This window comes from Lathamus discolor, chromosome 4, assembly GCF_037157495.1.
Source record: "Lathamus discolor isolate bLatDis1 chromosome 4, bLatDis1.hap1, whole genome shotgun sequence".
In the NCBI taxonomy this organism is placed as follows: Eukaryota; Metazoa; Chordata; class Aves; order Psittaciformes; family Psittacidae; genus Lathamus; species Lathamus discolor.
The window spans coordinates 123,250,955-123,276,222 of record NC_088887.1 but is presented as its reverse complement, the minus strand read 5'-3'; the positions used below and the strand labels follow the sequence as shown (position 1 = coordinate 123,276,222).

The window sequence follows — 25,268 nt, the reverse complement described above, 5'->3', positions numbered from 1 at the left end:
TGATTGTTATTCTTCACTTTGCTTTCAGGGATGGAAATTCCAAGATTTGCCCTTGACTCTGAGGTTGTTTTTTCCTCTCACAGCTTTTCAGCCTCTTTCCATGCACAGAGCTTTCTCTGGAGTGCTGCCAGAAGTTATCTTTATCCCATCACCCTCCTGCTGTTGCCAAAACCCTTACTCATATGCCAATTGCAATTCAATCATTTATAATCTCTCTTAATTTTTTATACATTGCAATTTACAGAGTGATGCCAAGCTACTGACAAAGAACATCCATTTCCGAACTATAAGTGACATCAATGCTATCCCACTGTCTTGCTGTCATATAATGACCAGACTGTCCCCTGACTAGAATCTAGGAACCAGACACAAGTGTTAGAGGAGATGAAAGGAATTTTTAAATCAAATACTAAACTAGTGGACTTTCAGACTTCAGGGTCTCTGATTGCTCCATAACTAGAAGTTTCACCCTTATCTATAAGCTAATTGTCTTGGAGATCTCCAGGTCTTAACCAGCTTGGGTCCCCCCATCTCCTTCTAAAAGCCATTTTCAGTTTGAATGTATATATTGCAGTTTGAAGCCACAACAAAAGGTTTCCATATGCTGAAAATGAGAGAATTAAAAATAACAATGCCTGATGAGGAAGACATCCCAGTGTCTGATGCTTCCTGCCACCTGGTGGAAAGGTTTGTTAGTTGCACTTTTCTCTCGGTTGAGATCCTCAAAGGATTTCCTAGGGAATTCACAGGTTTTTGAATGTGCAGTGCATCCCAGAAAGGTTAGATACAACCAACTAACTACCTGAGTTGCCTTCAAGACCATAGCAGTGGGACCCCAGAACAGCAAACTGGGAAATCTGCCCGAGGTCCAGGGACACTGATGGTTACTCACAGCAGGCTTCATGGTGCCGCTGCTACCCTAAAGCCTGGATCGTCTTAAAGATGGCTTAAGCCTGCTTCCATGAGTCAGTCACTACATTTCAGGCTTATATAAGATCTGTTATGTGCTCATTTAAAACAGATTGTCCTGTGGCTGTTTAAATTGCGACAGTGGGTGTTACGTCCTTATTGATTTTAGCACTGTAGTTCGCTCTGTTTGTGCCCTATTCCATAAAATGTGCAGTGTGGCAATGCAAGTGAAGGTCCTTTTCAGTGTATACTGTATATTCTTTTGTGCTTGCTTCACACTGAATATCATGGTGAACAATTGCTATGGAAAGATGCTACGTAAACATGAAGGTCTATTGAGAATGAAGGTCACGCTCCACCTTAAAGTTAACTTCAGGCCTTCAGGCAGGTGAGGGGCTTAGAGATTACAGGCTCTAGTTACTATGTTCCATTATGCCTAAAAAAAAAGGTTTTGTAGCTGATTGTGAACCATACAGATATGAGAAGTCATATGAGAGATACAGCTTGAGGCAAGGGCATTTTTAGTTTCTGGATTGTGGTAAGGACATTTTTAGCAACACGCTAAAGATACAGATTCCACATTTTATCCAGTGACTCCTGAAGGTAAAACATAGCAGCTATTGTGAGAGCAGATACCAAAAGTCAAGACTGACATTTCCCAGGCAAGTATTTCCTCTCTTTGGGATGCAAAGCTATACTTCATCTTGTCTTCTTTTATTTGACCTATTGCATTCCTGATTGCAGTGTGATGCATATTAAACACCGCAATAGATGTTGCTGTTTTCCCACCTCAGTTCCAATCTTAGTTTTATCTCTAACCTGTAATTATTTCTTCCTTTTGGACTGTAAAGACTTGAGATTTATTTTGGAAAGGAACTAGCTAAGCCATGATGAAAAAGATGAGAAACCTCCTCACCCTACTACTGCCACTGACAGTGACACTAATGACTACTACTACTACTAAAAGTTCCTTGTTCTTGTGTCTAAATCACTAGAAAACATGTTTTTTTTCGATTTGCAGTGACTGAAGAAAGCTGTTGTACTACCTAAACTTCAGATATTTAGACAGAGCAGTGGATGTGGGACTCCTTACAGGGTAAGCCTAGGTAGCTACTAAACTTCATTGACTTCCAGAATTTCACTTCAGATGACATTATGAGCACTCAAAATCAACTTGCTGGAGCCAGTAACGAAGTTTGTAAGCATTAAAACATGGATAGACCTAGTAATCTTACAAGATTGCTTGCACTAAGACCTATGAAAATTACACACCTGAATCCCATGGAAGATCTGAGTTGAAAGCGGTGGAAATGCTGTGCTTGAAAAGCAGAACTGGATCCTGGCCCAAGTTTCAGTCCAGAGACATAAGATATCTCCCTCCCCAGATACTTTCTGAGGTGAACACATCCAAAGTCTGTCACAACACTGCAACCCTTAAGTTAAAAGTAAGGCTTTTTTTACGTTGCGCCCACTCAAACGTCAATCAGGAAGCCTCTATCATCCTACACTGAAAAGAGGTGTCATGCAGCAGTGCCTCCTATAAGGGGCTGTTCATTTCTTCAGCACATTTCCTTGACTGTGAACAAACAAAAACCCTTTTCTAGCTTCCTGATTTGTACTTCAACTAAAATTGCCCTCTTCAGCCAGTGTATGTTGAAATACTTGTGACATTCATGCTATAAAGTGAATCTCTCCAGTCTTGAATGTTTCTCCGCTGCGATAAATGCCATCTATGTTTCCTTTCTATTTTAATTTTTGGGGGAAAGAAAAAGGAGAAAAGAAACTACACTGCAAAAAGTAATCCACAGCTAATTTGCAGATATCAAATATCAGCTAAACAGAATTATTTCCTTTATCAGCACAAAGGGATAAATGCCTATATGAATAATCAGTATAAAGTAAAATTCTTTCCAATGTCCCAAAGTTCACTTAGTCTAAGCTGTCCCTACAATTATATTTGTTATTGATGTTTAAGATAATTACCAGAAAATAAATTGAAAGGAAAGCAGCAACACACAAATAATAGAATCATAGAATAGGTAGGGTTGGGAAAGACCTCAAGATCATCCAGTTCCCACTCCCCTGCCATGGACAGGGATGCCTCACACTAGACTATGTGGTCCAAGGCTCTGTTCAACCTGGCCTTGAACACTGCAAGGGATGGGGCATCCACAGCTTCTATGGGCAACCTGTTCCGGTGCCTCATAGTAGAGGATTTCCTCCTTATATCCAACCTGAACTTCCTCTGTTTAAATTTGAACCCATCACCCCTTGTCCTATCTCTACAAGATAAATAAATTCATCCTGATACAGGTTCCATGAAGCTTTTTTTGTTGGGGAGTGTGACCTTCTGTTTGCTTGCCTTACTTAGGAGACGGCCTAAATTATTCCTTTTATTTAGTAGATTTATCAGTTACATGCTACATTTAATATTATTTGCTTGTTTGCTTCAGTAGACTCAGAGCTTTTAGGGAAAATGCAATAGAAGCCCCACATACCTGAAAATGTTTAGTGAATGGCAAGATCTATAGATCAATAAGTAGATTGTGTTCAACTGGACCTCTCAGTCACTAACAGCAGGAAAGTGCCCTGCAGACTGAGGTCCTGGGAGTGCAAGTTTTCATCTTTAATCTTTCTGGATGGACAGTTTCCCCATAGAAAGAGCTGTGTGTACCATCACTGGAGAAATCAAAAGCTTCAGGTAAACACAAAGGGATTTTCGCTCATCTTTATCATGATTATGCAGGTACAAATTTATAGCAAGACTTTCACAGCAGTGTACCTTCAGTACACAAATGGGAAACTCTCCAGAAAATGAAGTGAGGGAGATGCCTGCTGCAAATGGAAGTTTTCAGAGGTATGTATTGGTTTCCATTGTCTTTGCAAAGTAGTTAAACTCTGCAGGAGAACTGGGTTGCTGCTTCATCTGTGTAAGTTATCTAAAGTTCAGACAAACCTCTGAATTTGTACATGATAAAGGCAAAGAAGAGGAGAGATGCAAGAAGCAGGAATATTGAGAATGTGTCTTAAACAGGAAAGAGAAGGAAATAAAGTTGCTTGGCAGGTGGCTGCTTTACTTACGCAGGAAGCCAACAGCTGTAGAACCAGGCTGGTTATTAAGCTGTATCTAAGACTGTTCCGCTAAAGCTAAAGCAAAGCTCAGCATGACTTAGATCTTTGATTGCGTATGCAATGACAGAAATCAGGAAGCAAAAGATCACAGAAGAAACATGTGCTTGATCCTCGGGAAGATGAATAACAACAAAACATACACAGGGACTTATGCATTTAAGTCAATGTGAGTACCTGCACCTTGAAGAGTTAAGAAAAGAGTTAGTTTTGGGGAAATCTAAAGATGTTGACCTCCTAAAGAAGAAAACAAAAGGGATGAAGAACAGGCAAAATGAAAGCAGGAGGATGCAGAACTGAAGACAAAATCCAAGTTAATTTTATTAAAACTACCTTAGCATTCCATTTTCATCTCAATCACGTATTAGGCACTAGGCTAAAGGAAAGCGGTTTTGACCTTCTAAAAATTAGCTGAGCTTTTATGCCATTCAACCCATGGTTAAATCTAAGTTATACACTAAATATATTAGCTTAAAATTAAACTTTGTAAACTACTCTCCCTTTACTGAGGGGTGACCTCATCAATGTTTACAAATATGTAAAGGGTAGGTGTCAGGATGATGGAGCTAGGCTTTTTTCAGTGATATCCAGTGATAGGACAAGGGGCAATGGGTGTAAACTGGAGCATAGGAAGTTCCACGTTAACATCAGGAAGAACTTCTTTACTGTGAGAGTGACAGAGCACTGGAACAGGTTGCCCAGGGGGGTTGTGGAGTCTCCTACACTGGAGATATTCAAGGCCCGCCTGGACAAGTTCCTGTGTGATGTACTGTAGGTTACCCTGCTCTTGCAGGGGGGTTGGACTAGATGATCTTTTGAGGTCCCTTCCAACCCTTGGGATTCTGTGATTCTGTGATTCCGTGATTCTCCTTTCTACAGGATCTGTCCACACTCATATCTGTGCCATCTACCAAACACATACAGAAATGTCTATGAGCTCAGCCACAAAATGCAGCTTGCTAAAGTTTTGACAGCCTAACAACTGTCCTACCTCTTCCCTGATGCCCTTCAGGAAAGACCTATGCTAGTGTGCATCTGTTATGGCCAACCTCCCACTGTCCACCACCAGTCAAACAAATGTCTGAAACTGGGAGCATTTTCAAATACAATTCAATGACACAACAGGGGGAAATAGAAAGAGACTTGTATTTTCTTCTCTATTTATGCGCACTATTCGGATACTTAAAGTTGCTCTGAATTGGTAAAGCTTTGGATACATATGCATTCAAAAATACATTATCTGTCTTTCAGTGATGAGCAACAGACTATTTTTCATATCTGGGTCTTATGGAAGGCCAAATTTGTGTCTCTGGCTGATGTGACTGATGTGTTTGTGCATGCTGTGTACCGAATTAGACACCTGTTAGAGTCAGCAGGATGACGTCCTCTGACCTTGAGTAGATTGACTTAAATTGACTTATATACTTATGGATATATACAAAAGGGGGAAAGAAAATTCATTTATATTATGTAAAAAGAGACAAGGTAAATTCTCAAGCACAGTGTTTGCTCAGGAAAAGCAGTATAATTCTTAAAACATGAGTATTTTGAACAAGTATTCTTTCTTCTAACTACTGAGCACAAAGACCAATAACCTTGCATAGCTCCTAATGCTGATGTTTCTGAGACTGCTCTTTCTCTCTTGGTCTCTGGTCTTACACAGACAATCTGTAGCGGCAGTGAAATACAGCCAAATCAATGGTCGTAGCAAGTCAATTCCATTTTGCACTGTTCTCACACACTAAACAATATGCAGCCCAAGCAACGAAGAATCACATCCTTTTTCTGTACGAAAACCCTAACAGATTAAAACTCAGGAGTGACATTAAGAAATGTTGACCAGTAGTAATGTTTGCCAGTAGTGAGTTGAGTTTCACCTACTGTTGTGAAGCTGCACCTATGGGAGACAAGTACTTGGAGAAACACTGTATTTACATTACATTGCATAGGATCTAACCCAGCAAGACAACGACAGTGAATGCTACCATAGGCTACTGCAGCATATGTTACTACACTGCAGTATATACAGTGTTAATGCATTTGTATATCTTAAGGGCCTGCCTAGTGCCATAGGCTAATCTTGTTCCATACCCCACACCACCTGCACCTATGAAAGTGATCCACAGTGACTGAAACACAAGAATCCTTCTCCTCACGATGTTTTCTTTTACTTAAGTGATTTTTAATCCACTGCAAGACTTTTCCTTACCCTGTGGAGATTTATTCTCTCTGAGACTTCCTGCTAAAGAAGTATCAAAGCAAGTTATGTCCATTGAGTCACCTTTATGTACTGTTTTATTAACATTTTCAAGGCATCTGAACAGGTCAGAGGGGTGCTATTTTTCTTTGAAGAGCTTATGGCCCTATTCTTCAAGCACCATTCTACTTTCTACTTAATTAAGCCCCTACTGTTTCCTTGTCCTTTTTATTTCCAATTTACACTTTAGCTGAGGTAGTTTATGTTCCAATATACTCACAGGTAGGACTTCCAAGTCTTCAAAACAAGCTCCATGGTTTGCTTTCGTTTCCTCACCCAAAGACAGGACACAATATATATGCATTAACAATGGAAAGGATCTAATTTCACAGCAGGGAAATTCCAGCTGAAAAAGAATTATTGGCTTGGCTAATTTTCCTACTGAGATTAACTGTGTTCACTGGGGAAGCATGACTTCAACAGATTCATAGAAAGGATGTCTGGAGGGGACTTCTGGAGTTCTCTGGTTCATGTTCCTGCTTGAAGCACTGCCAGTGTCCCCATGACTTTGGCCCACCCCATGACTTTGTTTAGGAGAGTCTTGAAGATCTCCAGGAGTGGAGACTCCACAGCCTCTGTGTTCAACCTGTTGCAGTGCTGTACTACCTTCTCAGTGTTGTTATTATCCTTTTTAACTCATGTCTGATCTGAACCTCTAAAGTCACAGCACGTGGGCCACTGCTCCTTGTTTTGCCATCTTTCACTTCCAAGAAGATTTTAGCTTGATTTTCTCTGAAACTCCTCTCCATGTAGTTCTTGGATGCTATTAGATTGACCTGATTGCCTCTACTTTCTAGACTAAACAAGCCCAGTGGACCTACGAACCGCCCATGTGCCCTTAGCCTCTGTTGCACTTTGCAGCCACTCTCTATGCTATTTTTGAGTTGGACTGAGTACTCATCAATATGGAATCTCACCAGTGCTGGGAAGAGAAAGGTGGCTTACTTTGATCTGCTGGCCATGCTTTTCAGTAGCCCAATTTGCAGCCCACCCACTTCCTGGTAAGAGCACATTCAGTAGCTTATTTTCTATCTTGGAGACCATTGCAATCACCAAACCGTTTTCAGCAGGGCTCTTACTTTGCTAGACACTTCCCATCCTGTGCTGATTCTTAGGATTATTCTGCCATAGGTGTAGAACTTTCCACTTTTCCTTGCTGAATCTAATAATGTTTTTGTTATATCATACCTCAAGTTTGTCTAGGTCACTGTGGATGGAAGCTCTGCCATTTGCTGTAAGTCAGTCTCCAAGTTTATAGTCATCTGCAAATGTGTTGAAGGTACACTTGATCTTTGTCTAGGTCTTTGAAGAAGATGCTGAACAATATGATGCTGAACCTCCAATCTCTCTCTGGTGATCCAGCTACTTTTTTCCCCACCTTACAGTCTGTTCAACCACCTTGTATTTCCTTAGCTTCCAAATGAAAATACACTGGGAAACAACATAAGAGAAAGCTTTTCATTTGCATACCTGAAATAAAACTGAGTTCAAAATGAGACAGGTCCCTTGCATCACTTCCTACAGACCTCAGTAGCTGACATTTCTTTGTCACACTTTCTCAAGAGACCATTAACTATATATATGCCTCAGTTTAATACTCTGAAGATTACCAAGATAAATCTGTACCTATTTCTGCTGAGAATCAGGTCCTACCCACCTGAGTTCTTGGCCTTTTCTCACTCACTAACTCCTGTGTGATGATTTACACAAGTTTCTCACAGTGAGCAATGGGGCTAATGAAGCTTATATTCCAACACATATGTGCCCAGTAACTCTCAATATGCCAACACCTCAGCTGCTTTCCCATTACTTTCAGAGTATTGCAGGATGCAGAGATTCAGTTCCTCACAGCGCCTTTGGTATCTTCTCACCAAGAACAAAACTCCCTTTCCCTTCCATGTTAAAGGGACAGGAAGCAAGTTCTGTGGCTAGTTCAGATACATGCTTGTAGGTGAGTCTCCACAATGGACATGTAACAGACATCCCAGAGCTTTTCTTTGGTAGACTTTTGTCAAGTTTCCTTTCTATACCCAGACACCAGTTTTCACTGAAGCTTACAACTTGGTTTCTATTTCTTCTGCTGTATAGATCCTGTATAGACTGGATTAGTTCAGGACGTTGGGAGTGATGGGAGATACAAGCGGGGAAGTACAATAGAGCTCATTCCTTAAGTAACCACACTAAAACGCTTTTAAGCTGCATCTCCCCTAGAAAAAGAAAATCAACAGTTGACTAAATTATGTCTATTTTGTTTTTTTTTTTTTTTCTCCTAATATAAACCTAATACAATCCATTCCTACTTAAACATCAGAGTCCTAGTCATTAATCTAGACAAAAACCATGTGCACCACACTTTGCTTGCTCTCTCTGTTGTATCTCTGACCTTGAAACTGCAAGCTTATCATGGAAGGCAGGCAGACACTGATTCTGATTTTCTGCAATACTGGACAAAGTACTACTTATGCTGAACACTAAATCCTCCCTTCAAATGTTAGGCCACATTGATCCTAAATTGTGTTATCCTTGTTTCAGGAGACTGTGCTGTTTTCTCTGGGTGAATGCAATTTTATGGGAAAGAGAGACCAACACCAAATATCTGATACCAAACCAGATTTTTCCAGGAACATTTATCCAAGCACAAATGTTAGTAGATATCAAACCCATTTTGATGAGCTGCCTAGCATGTAATAGCTAAGAAACCAAGGCCTTCACTCACTCTCTACCAAGCTAAAAGCATGGTAATATGGTCTCTATACAATGTAATCTCTTCACCTTTTTCTATGTAGATAAAGTGAAGTAAAGGCATGTAAAGGACAAAATACTTTAGTCCCTAATAACTTGAATAAGGATACTGGGGGAAGAAAATCTTGCTCCTGGTATATAAGCTCCTCAAAACTTATTGTTCAAAGCTTGTTTCAGTTCTTAAACGCACATTTTGCTTACATAGCTTCCCTATTTCTGCACACAGACCCACAGAAACCCAGTCCAAGCCACTGGTAGCATTATGTCTGACAGCTGGAGCAGTTTTGTATTCCAGCATTTGCAAGTGAAAAGTAGTGAGTGTAATTACTAAGAAAGATACTTAGCAAATGCCCGTACATTCATAATCCTATGCAAGCACCAAGATGACTGCATCCCCACAGTAACTCTGATGACTTTCATATACTTAAAATGGATTTAGCTCATCAAGAGAAATGCTAGACATGTCTCACTCTTTAAATATATTCATTTCCCTTTGAAATTGATTTAATGAGGAGGCTGATTTAGCCTATACAATCAACAGAATCAGACATTCAAAATGCATATTATATTACATTATATATATATATGCACGCACAAGCAGATACACAGCTATATTTGGGTATAAGCATATATATAGACAAACACTCTGATTCTGTTCCATTGGCTTTTCTGATCATCTTTCCACAGAAGACAGTTAAAACAAATCCCTTCATTCCCTAAAAAAAACCCTGGAATATGGCATCCCTATTAATTGTTTATAGCACCCGAGGCCCTGAAAGTTAGCAGGGATTTCTGTATTAAAAAAGAACTTTACACTCTTTTCTAAGAGGATAGTTGTGCTGTAGCCATTGTCTACTTAGCAGACACTATATTATAAATACACTCTCACCAAACAACTGAAGTACTGTCCCATTAATTTCACCTATTGACACATCCCTTTCTGTATTTGAGAGAAAGGTTGGGATCTAATGCAATGAGTCTGCAGGGTATTTAGAAACTGCCTTGATTTTAGGGGAAATTGGTGCAGTTTGTTTTATGCTTGCTCACTTTCCCATTTTACTTACTAAGACTGAACGATTTTAATTTCTTTCCAGAAGAATAAGAGATCTGTAACATTAACAGAAGCAAACCAGTTTCAATTCCATAATTACCAGACAGTAAAATGGGCAGGAGGGAAGTTTGGGAAGTATTCATTTGAGGCAGCGTGTGCTGATTAAGTCAGAACACAATCGCTGAGAGGCATTAGCTACTTTCTATGGGCCACATGCAATTTTTATGCAGAAGATGTGCAAAATGCAATTTTTCATATTGTGACCATACAAATCACCTTTGTAAGCAATTCATTATCTCTATTCTCACATTTTGCATAAGTCATCTCTTATTTGTAACACTCGTTTACACGTGATAACCTAAAAAAAGCATAATCTAACACCCAAGAACTGTAGTCATCACATGACTGCTTTCCATTCCTGTTCCATTCACTGTTTTTAATAGCAACATGCCTAGAAATGTGGAGAGGGGAATGATAACTGCCTGCAGCTATTTGAAAGGGTTTAGTTTGAAAAAAGGGGAAGAATTAACTTAGCGTAATAATGGGCATGGCTCTGAGTTATGGGATAAAATTGAGAAATGGAAGATAATGGTTGAGTGTTAAAGAGAAGTGGGAAAAGAAGACAAAGAGGAAAGAGTGAGACCTATTAATCTATAGAGTAATCTCCAAAGGGGAATAATATAAGCCCCATTTCTTGACATTTAAAAGTAGCTTGAACAAAAAGTGATTAAAAGTACATCAGGGAACAATACTGCATTATCAAAGAGAATAACGAGGTGATCTAATAGAGCTTTGCTGCCTCAGTGAGTGTCCACTGATACACAGCAATAAAGATCTCTTTTGGTGCAAACCCAGGACAGTTAGGATGTTTCCTAGCTCTGATCAGAGGTATAGACCTGTCGCTCTAATGAAAAATATTCTAGCCTTCCCCTGCTCCCTTCTTAAACCCTTCCCTTTCCTCTACCACATCAGTGTCTGTTGTGTGATGAGCTTCATCATAGTGCATCAAGAATAGAAGAAAGAAACCCATGACCCTGGGGAGTCAACAGTTTCAGCCATCCCTCTGACGGATTATGGTACTACAAGAAAGCCTGTAGATGATAAAGTAGCATTGATGACTGTACTACTAAAACTTTCTGAATGTATCTATCGTATAAAGTCATAATGGACACTAGGCTCAACATGAGCTAGAAATGTGCCCTTCCAGCTTCCTGACTACATTGGAAGTGCCATTAGCGGTTGAGGGACATGATCCATCCCCTTTGCTCAACAACGGTGAAGATGTATCTTGAGTGCGCATCCAGGTCTGAGCACGCCAGTAAGAGAGACACAAGGATATACTGGAGTGAGTCCAGCAAAGAGCAATGAAGGTAATTAAGGTATTGGACAATGTGATGTATGAGGAGAGGTTGAAAGACCTGGGACTGTTCAGCCTGGAAAAGAGACAGCTCAGGGGAATCTTAATATGTATAAATACCCGAGTGGGTGAGGAGGGAAGAAGATGGAGTAAAGAAGAGATGAGGCTCTTCTCAATAGCTCCTAGTGAAAGAAGGAGAAGCAAAATTTAAATGCAAACAATTATGTTTAAACACAAGAAAACACTATTTTCATTGTGACAGTGGTTGAACACTGGCACAGGCTGCACAGAGCAGTTGTGGCATGTTCAGCCTTGGAAATAACCAAACCTGGACTGGACACAGCCCCTGGGCAGTCTGCTCTGGCCATCCCTGCTTTGAGCAATACGGTTGGACTGTATCATCTCCAGCAGTTACTCCCAACCTCAGCAATTCATGATTTCATGGTTCAAATAATTCATATTTGAGTTGTTGAGAAAGGAAGTTTCCTTGCAGAGTGTTATTCATCAGGGGAACTGTGAAGTTCTCCTTTTCACTCTGCACTGCAAGCGGCTCTAACTTATCAGCTATAAGACATTTATAGTGTGTTGTCATTTTGAGCAACTATTTGAAATTTGTATGAGATTGATATGTAAAATATGTTTCCCTCTGCAATCTCTTTTCTCTCTCAGAGAAATGCAAATGGATAAATTCAGTATCCTAGACACGTTGTGTTTTTTTTTCAATGGAAAGAGTGAAACAGCACTTCTGCCCTACTTCTGGATGATATAGTTGATAGAATCTGAGACAGTTAGAACAACAATAAAAGGTAGTGAAATATAGATTTCTTGTTAACAGCCTTAGTTATAAATAGATGTGATTTTGTGTGCAAGATTTGCAGACACTGGTCTGTAGCTGAGGTTTGGCCCTTACCCTTTCCTAAGGCACCATCCTTAGGCATGTAACTTCATACCAAAGAGGGGCAGGGCTATAGAGATGCTAACACAGGGAACTGGTACCACTGCCACAGATCAAGGCAGTTAGTGCAGTGAATTGAATACAGTTGATTTAATTTTAGCCCCCATGGGCTTAGGTTCACGTACTTTTCATCGGTTCAAAGAAATACCTAGACTGAATAGCCCACCAACATTTTTATTTTAATTGTTACCATTATTTTGAGTTTTTAAAGAAAAAATTTCCCTATTGCACCCATCATCTAGAATAACTGAAATCACTATGTAACTGATTCAATAGCAAGTTTTTGGTAGATTTGGTTTTATGCCTACAACTGGTTTGGAATGAGCTGCATTCATAACTACATTTTGAGGACAGAAAGAAAAGGGGATACAGAGACAGACATGCAGGTGTTCACACATGGCATACACATGAATTAGAGTCAAAAGAGAAAACAAGCACCTTATCCAATAATAGCAACTAAGTATATTTTGGTAAGGAGATAGGCCTCTTAGAAAGAGGTTTGCAACAGGATAATGACTTCACAAAACGTGACTGACAGTTACTGCACTACCTCTTTAATCATGCTTTTATTTCTATCAGGAATGCCTTATACTTTCATCACGTTTCAAACACACATTAGAGCTGAATGTGCTACTGAAGCTTCAAAGGAATGAATAAACATTGTGTAGAGCTAAATGGGCTCATATGTTTAGTGAGCACATGAAAAAAAAAAGGACCATGCTGTACCATACAGTCAGAGCACTAGAAAGAGCTGCTTTATCTTCTGTAGCTGGTGCTCCCAGAAACAGCCTGTCCTGTAAGTGACATTTTAGATTGAATTTATTACTTATGGGCTTCTGTGCTGAATATCTGTTGCAATTATTTACCCAACTGATGTATCTGACCATGTTCTTGCCATAACTGGCGTGGTACGTTTTGCTTTGGATGATGGCAGTCTCAGACATCAGAAGATCCTTCTATCATTCTCAAGAAATAAATCATGACCAAGACTGATGGGAATCTGTGACTATGTCGATATCATAGGTTTGGTAGCAAACTCCAAGCATTAGCATCATCCAGTTCCAGTCCTCAGGAGATTCCTATCCCATCATGTTTCTATTTCTTTGCTATTGGTTCTCCAAGTATGAAGCAGGGTTACATCAGGCGCATGTGCATTAGATGCTCCCCAAATGTCCAGTCCAGCTTCTACAGCAGACAGAGGAGCCTTGGGCCTTTTTACTTTAATTTCCTAAAGTAGAACTGCTTTCAGCCCACCAGTTCTACCACCTGTGCGTTATCTGCTACCCAGTTTCTCTTCCAGCATTGAAGAGACTACAGAGCCCTCTTTGGAACTAGGATTTCAAGTCCTTCAGTTAGAACTGGGAACCTAAATACACTTGTGGGTTTGGCTTAATAATATTTCTGAATTTTGGCATTTAAAATTAAAGCAAAGCCAAACACGATTATTCTAAAAACATGGAAATGTACATGTAAATCATTAAAACAACTACTTGCCCCTGCTTTAGGGGTGTGTGTGTGTGTGAATACTTAACCCAATACTACAAGTGATGCCTCTTCACAATACACTAAACATTAGCATATGAGGTGTTAATGATTCCCAAATGACAGATTCAATTGAACATCCAGCAAGAATTCACAACAGAGTAGAACTTGTCATAATTGGCTTTGATGATCACAGTGAAATAAAAACTGTTGAAGCTGGAAGAATGGATTGAATTTTAGGAATTTCATATTTAAAAAAAAAAAAAGTCATTTTAATTGGGAAGGGGTCATCTTGTAGGTGGGCTCTTGTATTCAGTTACACTGGTTTTGTCTGCAATATAATATGGAACTATAATTCCAAACTGTAGTTTGGAACTTTATGATCTTAAGGTCCTTTCCATCACTATTCTACTATTCTATAATTTGCAGTCCTGGTCTCCATGATCTCCAGACTATAGGACACACTTAAATTAATTCCCCAGCTGCACACTCATACATTCTTTCAAAGCAAGGTAGGAACATGGAAAGAAGTTTGTGTATCCAGGTCCCATCCCGACAGGGTTTTAGGCTATGAACAACGATGCAGCTATTAAAGATAAGAACAAATAAGAGAAATTCTGAGGAAGTTGTTCATCATGAAACTCTCTTTAAGAATGTTATTCATCATCCTCTGTCAAAGGACCTAGAGTAAAGGCAAAAAAATACCTTCAACCTTAAAACAATTTATTCAAATGCAATCACCGCACAAAATAGTGTATTTTAGCTATACGGGAAATTGAAAAGGCCCACATTATTACAATGATGGAAGACAAAATATGAAACATGGCTGTGCTTTACAAAGATTAATTTGCACACTTTCAGAACGTTTTCTGTATATATGAATGTCATGTCCTTGCCCATGGCAGGGGGATTGGAACTAGGTGATCTTAAGGCCCTTTCCAACCCTAACTATTCAATGATTCTATGGTTTAACCCCAGCCAGCAGCTAAGCACCACACAACTGCTTACTTAGCCCCAGCCCCACTCCAACAGTATGGAGATAAGAGAATTGGAGAGAGAAAACTCGTGGGTTGAGCTAAGAACATCTTAATAATTGAAATAAAATATTGTACAACAATTATAATGAAAAGGAAAATAACAAGGAATGAGAAATAAAACCCAAGAAAAAACAAATGATGCAAATGAAGACAATTTCTTACCATCAACTGACTCATGCCTTGTTGATCCCCCAGCAGCAGCCTCCCTGGTCTATCTCCCCCCAGCTTTACATGCTGAGCATGACCTCATGTGGTTATGACATCATATGGCTTGGAATATCCCTGTGGTCAGTGGGGGTCAGCTGCCCTTCCTTGTATCCCCTCCCAGTTCCTTGTGCACCTCCAGCCCACTCTCTGGCGGGGTGGTGTGAGGCGTAGAAAAAGCCTTGATGTTGTGTAAGAACTGCCCAGCAATAAGGAAAATATCCCTGTGTGATCAACATTGTTTTCAACACAAACCCCAAAAAGCCCTATACCAGCTACTGTGAAGAAAATTAACTCTACTCTAGCCAAAGGCAGCAGAGCCAGTGAAATAAAATCTGTAACTTTGGGAAGATGCGGTACATTTTTCATAGGTAACACAGTGTTTCAGTTTCAAAGCATAAAATTCAAATCAAGTGTAGTTATGGAATTCTGGACTGTGCTTATGGTAGAAAATAATTCTCCCTCTGAATCTTATAAATAGGAAGCTTTGGAGATTGTGATCTTTGCCAATGTGTTCTAATAAGAAATGATGACTGTTTCAAAAGAAGGGCAGTCTTAATTTCTACAGTGGAGATTGAGTGTCTGTTATACCATAGGTATGAAAACACCGCACATCAATGGCATTTTGAACTCATCCCACAGTAAGCTCCTAATCTCACACAATTTGCAGTTCAGAGACTTTTGAGACCTTTCTGCCCCTGCAACATGGCCAAAGATGTCTCAGAAGAATTAGGACAATCTGGTAGCATCTTTGGAGGTTATCAAGAGACAAATGTAATTTTCTCCCTGTGCTCTGAATTTTGAAAGAGAAAAACGTGTGTTAGAAGGTTCATATTTAGTAATATTTAAAAATCGTTATAAATAATCCCATTAATCATAAGGAAAATGAAAATTTGCATCCTTTTCACACTAAAGAAGACCAGTTCATATATGGTCTTGAAGGTACCATTTTCTGTCACAACTTCATTCCTTATTTAGCATACTTATGAATGTAACTAGACCAGCTGGCCAAATGTAATAGTAAGCACACTCTTCCTGATAATTTCTTCCTTCTTTCCACTTTTGCCTGCCAGTAGCTTATGGATTTCTTAATTTTAATTTTCAGCTAATATAATCACAAAAAAATAGAGTAAATAAAACTTGTATTACTATGTTGGTTACAGTATTCATTTAGGCAGCAATCAAAACAAACAGCATGCATCTGTTCACCAGCAGGATGTATCTTTCTTATGTGTTTTCCAGAGGAATATATTTCCTGCTACACATGAAAATAACTGTAATATGTACTGTTTTTTAAAAGTCGACTTTAAATTAGCACATTAAATAGAACAACAACTTTGATTTGTTTGTTTCTGGAGGTCAATAAGCTCCATGAATGGATCAGAGACACAATGTAGAAGAAGTAGGAAGTAGGCATGCAGAAGATATAGTAGGAGTGTAGAAAATATATGAAGATGTGGTAGGCACACACAACTGTATAAAAGTCTCTTGTGTGCTTTGTTTCAGCATATGTAAAAATCCTCCCCTCCCTCCCCAATTTTCACCCCAAATAGACACAAACTTCAGCTTTGAACAAAGTCCTTTTAGCCATGTTTAAAGGCATAAAAAGCAATCAGTATTTTGTATACAATGCCTACAATCTAACTACACAACCATAGTTTAGTGTGAAACAGATTGGTCTTTCTCCGTGATTAGATTTCTTTTTCAGACCTCAAGTGTTGGCTGTAATTTGCAGACACGTAAAAGTGTAGAAACGCATCATATATAAATCAGTAAAGCCATGAACTATCAGGCCCATTTGGAACTCTTTCATTCTTACCAATCACCAATCTGAAACCTCCCATCTAGGAGATGTACAGGAGTTCAAGCAGCATATTACTCTGTATAAACACCTTTTTACTACATTCTGACAGCTTTTGACAAATGTAACACAGAGCAAAATCATTTGCAATGGCTGCATCTGCCTTTTTAGAATCCCTGATTAGAACTGCAAAGATTGGGTATTTATTTAAGAGTCAAGACTACATTCAGCAGATTTTATGAAGTGTGAACAGTGAAGTCACTTCAATGACATCTAGTTTCTACTTTCCTAACCTATACCTTTGGTATTTTAGCTTATTTCCGAAGAATATTTGGCAAGTAACTTGTGGTAACAAACCCTTGTGAGTTAATTCACAGCATCACCTCTGAAATAATGTGCTGGCTTCTTTTGCCTGGGTAATGTTGATACACCCTGACTGTATAACAATGCTCAGGATCACTTGGATTATGAATACTTCAATCTATGCACGTGATGAAATATTTATTCTGAACTTAGTAGTTGACTGAACATTTCTACCTCAACACAAAACTTCTTAGGCCCTCCTGGTGCTGAAAAATGGTAAAATATTTGTACTGGTTGGCCAGCTCTAGTATTCAGTCTGGGTGATTAGGATGAAATTAGTGAGTCAGTTGCAGAGAAAAAAAAGTGGATTCACACACCCAACCTTTGACATAAAGCTAAGCATAAAGATGTCTCTACTAAAGCCAATGAACCAAGCTTTCATGAACCACCTGTTTTTTTCTGTTTAAGGTCTCAACTAGGTGCTCTCTCATCAATAATCACGGAATGATCTGGGTTGGAAAGGATCTTAAGATCATTCAGTCGCAACCCCCCTGCCATTGGAAGGGATGCCTCAAACTAGACCATGTTGCCCAAGGCTCTGTCCAACCTGGCTTTGAACACTGCCAGGGATGGGGCATTTACCACTTCTTTGGGCAACCTGTTCCAGTGCCTCACCAGCCTCACAGTAAAGAGCTTCTTCCTTATATCTAACCTGAACTTCCCTTGTTTAAGTTTAAACCCATAATCATTATCAGCATCTGACGAGCAACCAATTCTAGAAATAAAAACTTCAGGCTCTTTGAAATTAGGTTGCTGAGAGATAGAAGTAACACAGCTTTTATCCAGGCTACTAGCGCTAACCTAGTTCTCTTGCTTATTTCCTTTTACCTACTATTTTTCAAAAGGTACAAGAAACAAATCGTATTATCTGATTCAATATCCTCAGTCAAGTTGCTGTTAGAGACACAACAACAGAATTATCTCCATTATCTGCTAATTTAATCATATTGACCTCCTTTCCCTCTGCTTCTTGCTAAGGACTCTACCATTTAATAGTTTGCCTGAGCAGATAGATGCCTGTGTCTCCTATGCAACACTTCCCAGCTTCAGGGTTACACCTCCCTGAGATGATTACCTATTATATTTTCCCAGAAGACCATTTCCTTCACAGCCTTAAGATTTTTTGTGATGCGGGATTCCTGAGAATACTGCAGGCATCATTCCTTACATTTTATACTACCTTCAACACTCCCACCCTTCAAACTACGGTATGCAGGAACACAAACCCTTACTCATTATCACCAAAGTCAGCATGTTTATCTTTGGACCCTGCTCTTCTATATCTTTCCCAGCACTCACTGCAGTAAATAGGAACAGTTTCTCCTCGACCTGAGAACAGAAAGTGGTCTTTTACTGATTCTTTTCTTTCTGGAAAGGATGCAAGTTTTTCTAATTACCTGGGGTGTGATCCTGTAATCAAAGTCACACATGTTACAGGACAGATAAGAAAAAGCCATGAGTTTAATGTAGAGGAAGCAAACTTGGCTGGAACATGGAACTGGAAGGCAGGAGGTTTGGGATTTATTCCTATCATTACTATTTGCTTTTACATGATCAGTGTAAAGTCATTTAACCCCTGTGTCTCAAGTTCCTCTATATACAGAACTAAAAAAGAACATTCACTATTCCAGTTGGCTATTGCATGGAGTGAGGCCTAATTAAACCCAGTAATGTGTCTTGAGATCCTTGGATAAAAGGTACTATAAAATGCTCCAACTATTAATTGCTTTTCACTCCCTAGTAGGTTTTAAGTCACATATCTCTCAGAATCATGGATCTCTATTAAACAAAGATTGCTAACAGTGTGCAATCCTGCAGTTGTTGGCTTTTTAATTTCAGAAACAGATGTCTTGTGAGATAGAGACATCCTTGCTTATGATCTAACCCAAAATCTCAGCTAATACCTTCAAACTTCTGAAGAAGGGAACAACACGCTGCTAACCCACTTTCATATTTTCTCCACATTCTTCTGGCTTTCTGTATTAAGCCTACCACTTTATGCTTTTGCTGAGGTGGATTAAATCTAATCTAAAGTAGGGGAGGTTCTGTTTGTTTTGTTTTCCTCACATTCTGGCTAGAGAATCTTCAGGAGGAGATGGAGTGGGTATTGTGTAACACCTTCTACTTCTCAGATTACCAAACTGACACGCTTCACAGATGGTGGTACTTCAGTCAGCACAGTCTTGCATGAATTCCGAGCAGTCAGATAGTTTCTTCTAAGCATGTGCATGGATGTGAACCACTGTGTAACACAATCACCTCTCCTTTGGTTACCCTTTCTTCATACAGGGTTACAACGGGCAAAACAGCACACAGTGACCCAAAACCTGGGTTAAGCTTCTCCTTAAATGACTACTTGATTTCTTGCCACTCTGGCAAAACCTGACCTATTTGATTTTCAAGAGAGCCAGGAAATCTATAGACTATGACCTTACCTGCAACTTACTAGACACTAACATAAGGTATCTGGTTAATCACTGTATTGCTTTGAGCTGAATGAACAATTGCTTCTCAAGAAGGCCCAAACACAAATCCAAACACATCTTTAAAGAAATGAGCACTCTGGCATTGTATCATACACCCATCATCCCAGACTGACAACAGCTGGGTTCTTTAATACATAGCATGTGTCCAAGAACAGTGTAGCGTGGCAAAAATATTCCACAGAACTATACGAAAGTCCAATATTCTTCAAGCTGAGTTAAAACTCTTTGATGAGCTGGATTTTTGCAATGAAACATGAAGGTAGAAGGCAGAAGAAACAACTCTTTGAAAATAGGCAAACCACACTGTTGCTCAGTTTTGAAGCCAGCATTGATACTGTGAGCCCCCTTTAGCTACCTGAGCACAATTTATAAACTTGTTTTGGCTAAAATATTGCTACGGGGACATGCAGTATTGCTTTAACTGGTATCTTTCATCTTCCCCAGTAACACCAACTATAGAAACACAACTTGCACTTTGTGTAGGTATACGGCGAGCAGGACACATCACTGGTTGGCAGTATGAGGATGCGCAATGCCCAAGCCAGAATGAGTTTTCCAGCTTGATCTAAACAACTGCACTGGTACTGCAAGGAAGCTGCAAAGAGTCAAGTTCCAAGTACATTTTCATGTAAAATGGATTTCTACAGGTGATTCTGGACTGGAGAAAGAGACTGTTCATCACTAGGCAGCAATCGTCCATAGAGCCATGTCAGAAAAACATCAGTGATGATGAATGCAACTTTTCTACAGTAAAACTTCATTTTTAAACATTTCCAGGGATAAATTATACTTTTTTCTTCAGCAAAAGCCGGATTAATCACTTCCCCTCAGCCTGGGGTCTGCTACAGAATAGGAGCCGGCTTGTAGTGTTCAAGTATTGGTGAGAGTTCCCAGCCTCTGCCCTGGGCTGTATTTAACTCTTTATTTATTGAAAATGCTCCAGTTGCAGCTGGAATCTCTCTGTTCAATATTTATTATTTTTTAAACCATAAGGAAATGGGAACACTGAAACCATTTATGATCAATGGATTCAGCTTTGAAAGGCTTCAAGGTGTGGCTGGCTGTGATTTCTGCAGAGCGACTCTTTACTTTTAACGCCACTCTCCCATCATTAGCAACTCAAGCAAATGTTTTCTGGAAGGAAATCTCAACTCTCAGTTTGTCAGCACAACTGCTACAGTTGCAGTCCTCAGACAGTGAAAGACCAGAACACGATACATATGCAATCCTGCAACTGCCACTACATAATGTAATAGTAATATTTTCAAGGTTACGAGCCCTATTTCAGTGTTTTATATCAAGCTGTTTCCAGTAATTACATAGTAGAGCACCTGTGCTGGATGAGCATCAAGGGTTTTAAGGCCAGAAATTTTACAGACAGAAAGAACACTTATTTTTACCCTAAATTGATTTTTTTTTTTCATTCAAATAATCCATCAGAACAGTCAACACCCAAATTTGTGAGTATGTTTAGACATGAGAAGGAGAAAATTAAAAGGTGACTTACACCGCAGCAGCTCTAATTGGCATTATTCAAGCTGGGGAAGTACAGATAAAGAGCACAGAAATGAAAAGCTGGAGCTCAGTTCCAATGAGCCCTTCTCAAGCAGGTTTCACATTCTACTAGTCACATAAAAAAGGGCTATTATAACTACTTATATTTCCATACAATTGAGATATACAGAGAAGTATGTCAATTGTCAATTCATACACCTAACAGCAAGACATATAAACAAGATTATTTGCTAAAGAGTTTATGATTCCTAGTGTGTGGAAGCAGCTGCTGCTTCTTGTAATTGATCTATTGAGCTCATCATAGTTTTCTTTTCAGTCACTAATTTCTTGTCTATCCCAAACAATATTATGCCCACACATGTAGTACAGTTGCTGTGTATGTTCATCACAGCTATTTGTGGTATGCTCAGACGCCTTCAGATCCCCAGTATGGCAGTGTTTTGCCGCTAAAAGCATCAATCTGCAGCCTAAATCAGTTGATACGTCAAGTCTCATAATGAATGCAATACAGGGGCTGTTGATTTTGAATGGGGTATCTGAGTCACACTGTTTCAGAGGAAACAGGGTAACCAGATATTGTCTTTATATTTTTAACACATTGAGAGTTCAGTCTGAGTTTTATGACTGTAAATGAGAATGTATCTTGTCAACGATTCAGCTTCCACCAAACAGAAGTTGATACTGTCTATTCCTAACTTAGACAATAAAGACTTTACCTGGTGCAAATTGCATTGATTGCTCACTATAATGTACATACAGAGGTGTGTTTATCCACTCTCTTTCTCGCAATCCTTTCCCCCCCCCCCCCCATCTCCCTTTTTACACAACCATTTCCCTTAAGAACAGCAATTTTACATTTGATAATTGGTGCTCCAGATCCAGGGGCAGCCAATTAGGGACAAGCAGGGCTGGTAGAGACCCCAGGAGACAACCGAATCCAGGCCTTTATTCCAGTGTTACACCTGACAGAAGTTTCTTCAGCCTATTCTGAAAGTCCCCCAGTGACCATTCCAAAACACATCCAAGCAGTTTATCCCAACACCTTATTTTCCCAACCTGGCCAAGCTTTCTGCTGCTACCTAAGTTTAGTTTAAATTCCCTACCTTTTGGTCTGTCCAGTATGAATCCAGCAGAAAGCGAAAATATCTACTTCTTTTTCTAATAGGCTATCATGTATTTGAAGCTCATCAATCCCTTTTCACCATAAACCATGTCAAGCACTCCTCCCTTTCTTTTAGATCTTACTCATGAACCTATCATAGCTCACCCTTGTTTCACCTCTGAGGTCTATATCCAACTGGTCCACACCTTTCCTAAAATGTCCCAGGGTGGACATTCCCTGAGGTTGCACCAATACTAAGCAGAGCAGAAGGATTATTTAGCAGTTTGCAGGCTGTACTTTAATTCACTGTAAAATAACATTTTATCCTTTTTATGGAATCCTACTATTCTTCATTGATATTCACCTGTGCCATTTTATAAGCCTCTGCTAGGGAGACTGGACACAGAGTTCCCTCTGTAAAATCAGTCATGATTCCCCAAGTGAGCATCAGTTTTGGCCAGCATATGAAAACCTGTGCCCTCCGGTGATCAAAGCAGTCAGTGATCACACAGCCTTCTGAGAGCAAGTCAGGCTCTAAATCAAAAGTGTTTAACGGAAAATTTGAAAACCACAGGACAATTCACACACACACCTACGGTATTAGGTACCTAATTATCTCCCACAGTTGGACCCTAACCTTACTAAAGAAATCCCTCTTTCTTTTTTCTGGCTCCTCATCTTCCCTCAGCACCTTTAGAGTTCAGTTGGTCTTGCCCATTCTATAGCAAATCATGCTATTTCTCTTAAAGATTAAGTAAAGTACCTTCATGTGTGTACACCGTCTAAAGTTTTCTGATCATCATAAGTTTTTCTAACTACAGAGACTCACAGACCCTTAGAATAAGTGACTTTGGAAGGAATCTCTTGTCCATTCTATAGTAAATTGCTATTTCTCTTGAAGATTAAGTAAAGTACCTTCATGTGTGTACATCATCTAAACGTTTCCGATCATCACACGTTTTTCTAACTACAAAGACTCACAGACCCTTAGAATAAGTGACTTCGGAAGGAATCTCTGAGTGCCTAGTTGAAACCTTGCCCAAAAGCAAGCCTAAGTGGATGAGGTTGCTGTGGGACTTGTCCAGTTGAGTTTCAAACAGCATCTGTGGAAATGAATGCCCTTCTGCAAAGCAAAATTTGGATCCCTTTCTGCCGGTACATATGCAGGTGATATATGAAAACACAGTGCAAAGACATTTTGTCTCTCCCTCATAAAGACTTAACAGAAAAAAACATTTGTTTTAAACTAGTGACATTTCAAAGTGGCAAGTTTTGCTGTGGCTAACATCAAATAAAATGTCCTTTTAATATGTAGAACATGTACCTCCTTATAGAGCAACCTGGCAAGTCAAACCTGGTGATTTCACCTTGAATTTCTCTATTTTAAAGCTATAAATCTTTGCCTCATTGTCAGATACGAAATCCCTAACAATGTTTGAAAGGTGGATTTTACTCCCCGTTGATGAAAGCAGCAATCAGCAGTGAGGACAGTATTGGAAATGCAAGAGTTAAAGCAGCTCCATTAGAAACTAAAGTTATGTTTTATATTATTCCATTTTTTGTTAAGGTTTTTTTCTTTTTAAGAAATAAGGCTTATGAGACTTAATGGGTTTTAGTCATTCTTAACAGCTACCTAATGAGCTCTCCAATTATGTAAAGAAGAGCAATTCAGTTCTACATTACTGTATCCCTTCACAGAAACCCAGCTTGCCCTCTTCAGAAATGACTCATGCAAGGTCATACAATAAACCAGAGGTAGGAATAGGACTAGAGCTCAGGTGTTCCTGAGTAGTGACCTTATAAGTAATCCTTTAATTGAGGTGTGATTGTCTTAACACTATTTAAATACTTTTAATATCTGACACACATTAACCAGCTACAAATACAAACTGCACTCATGTTTATAGCCCCACACTTTTTAGCATCACAACAAACCAAAAGCACACCAGTAAATACCAATAAATTACATACCAGTAAATTAGAGTAAATACAACCCCCAAACTAAGAAACAGGAAGAAGCTTTCCGACTCCTTCAGAAGCCCATGAAACTGATTTTTCCACATTTCTTACGATGGAGCGTCTGTAGATAAAACCACCTCCAGAACATCATGATACACAGAAGCACAAAATAAAACTGAAAACATGTCTCTCAAGGGAGGGAGAAACACAATCTAATAATACTGAAGTTATTTGGTAAAGGCAAAAGGAACTGTAAATATTTAAAACATCCTTTGTTTTCAGCAAATATGTAATTGAACATGATCGAAGCCTTCCTTTGCATAGCTTGACATAAAACATTGCAAAAGCAAAGAAAGAATATACAAGTGGCTTACCAGCACGGCTGTTTAGTAGGTAGGTATTTCATCCAATACTTGTATGACACACTATCTCCAACAGAATCCATATACTATTACCACGGTCCTATACAGTGATAAACACAAAACACACAGTAATTCTTTGAGGAATGATGCAAATAAGAAATACACTATTCCTTACTAATACTCTACTTGTATGTTACCAAAACTTCATACCATACCTACTAGAAGAGTGTAGCTACTATTATAAAGCATTTCAGCTAAGATAAGTATTGGGAGAAATTACATTTCAAAAATAACATAGCAAGTTACTGACAGATGGGTAGGCTTTAATTCATCAAAAATGGTTGATAATTCTATATTATATAAAAAAATACATTCATGCTACGAAATGGATAAAAACTACATTGCATCCATCTACTTGAATGCAGAGATTTTTCTGGTGCTGTTTGAAAATCAAATGCCAATCTTACTAGAAAGCTAAAAATTAGTTGAGAAAGAAAAAGAGTAATTTGTGTTACTCTACTTTACCTCCTTAAAGCTTAGTTTCAGCAAGCTATTAG

At 39.1% G+C, this 25,268-nt stretch overlaps 1 protein-coding gene across 1 annotated transcript in view; it reads right to left on the bottom strand.

The window, feature by feature from the left end:
* Positions 1-24,811, bottom strand: part of TENM4 (teneurin transmembrane protein 4) — a 772,055-nt gene extending 747,244 nt beyond the window's left edge. The window contains exon 1 of the mRNA XM_065678851.1: positions 24,724-24,811. The gene's annotated coding sequence lies outside the window, so the exon portion shown is untranslated. The remainder of the gene's footprint in view (positions 1-24,723) is intronic.
* Positions 24,812-25,268: the final 457 nt, after the last annotated feature.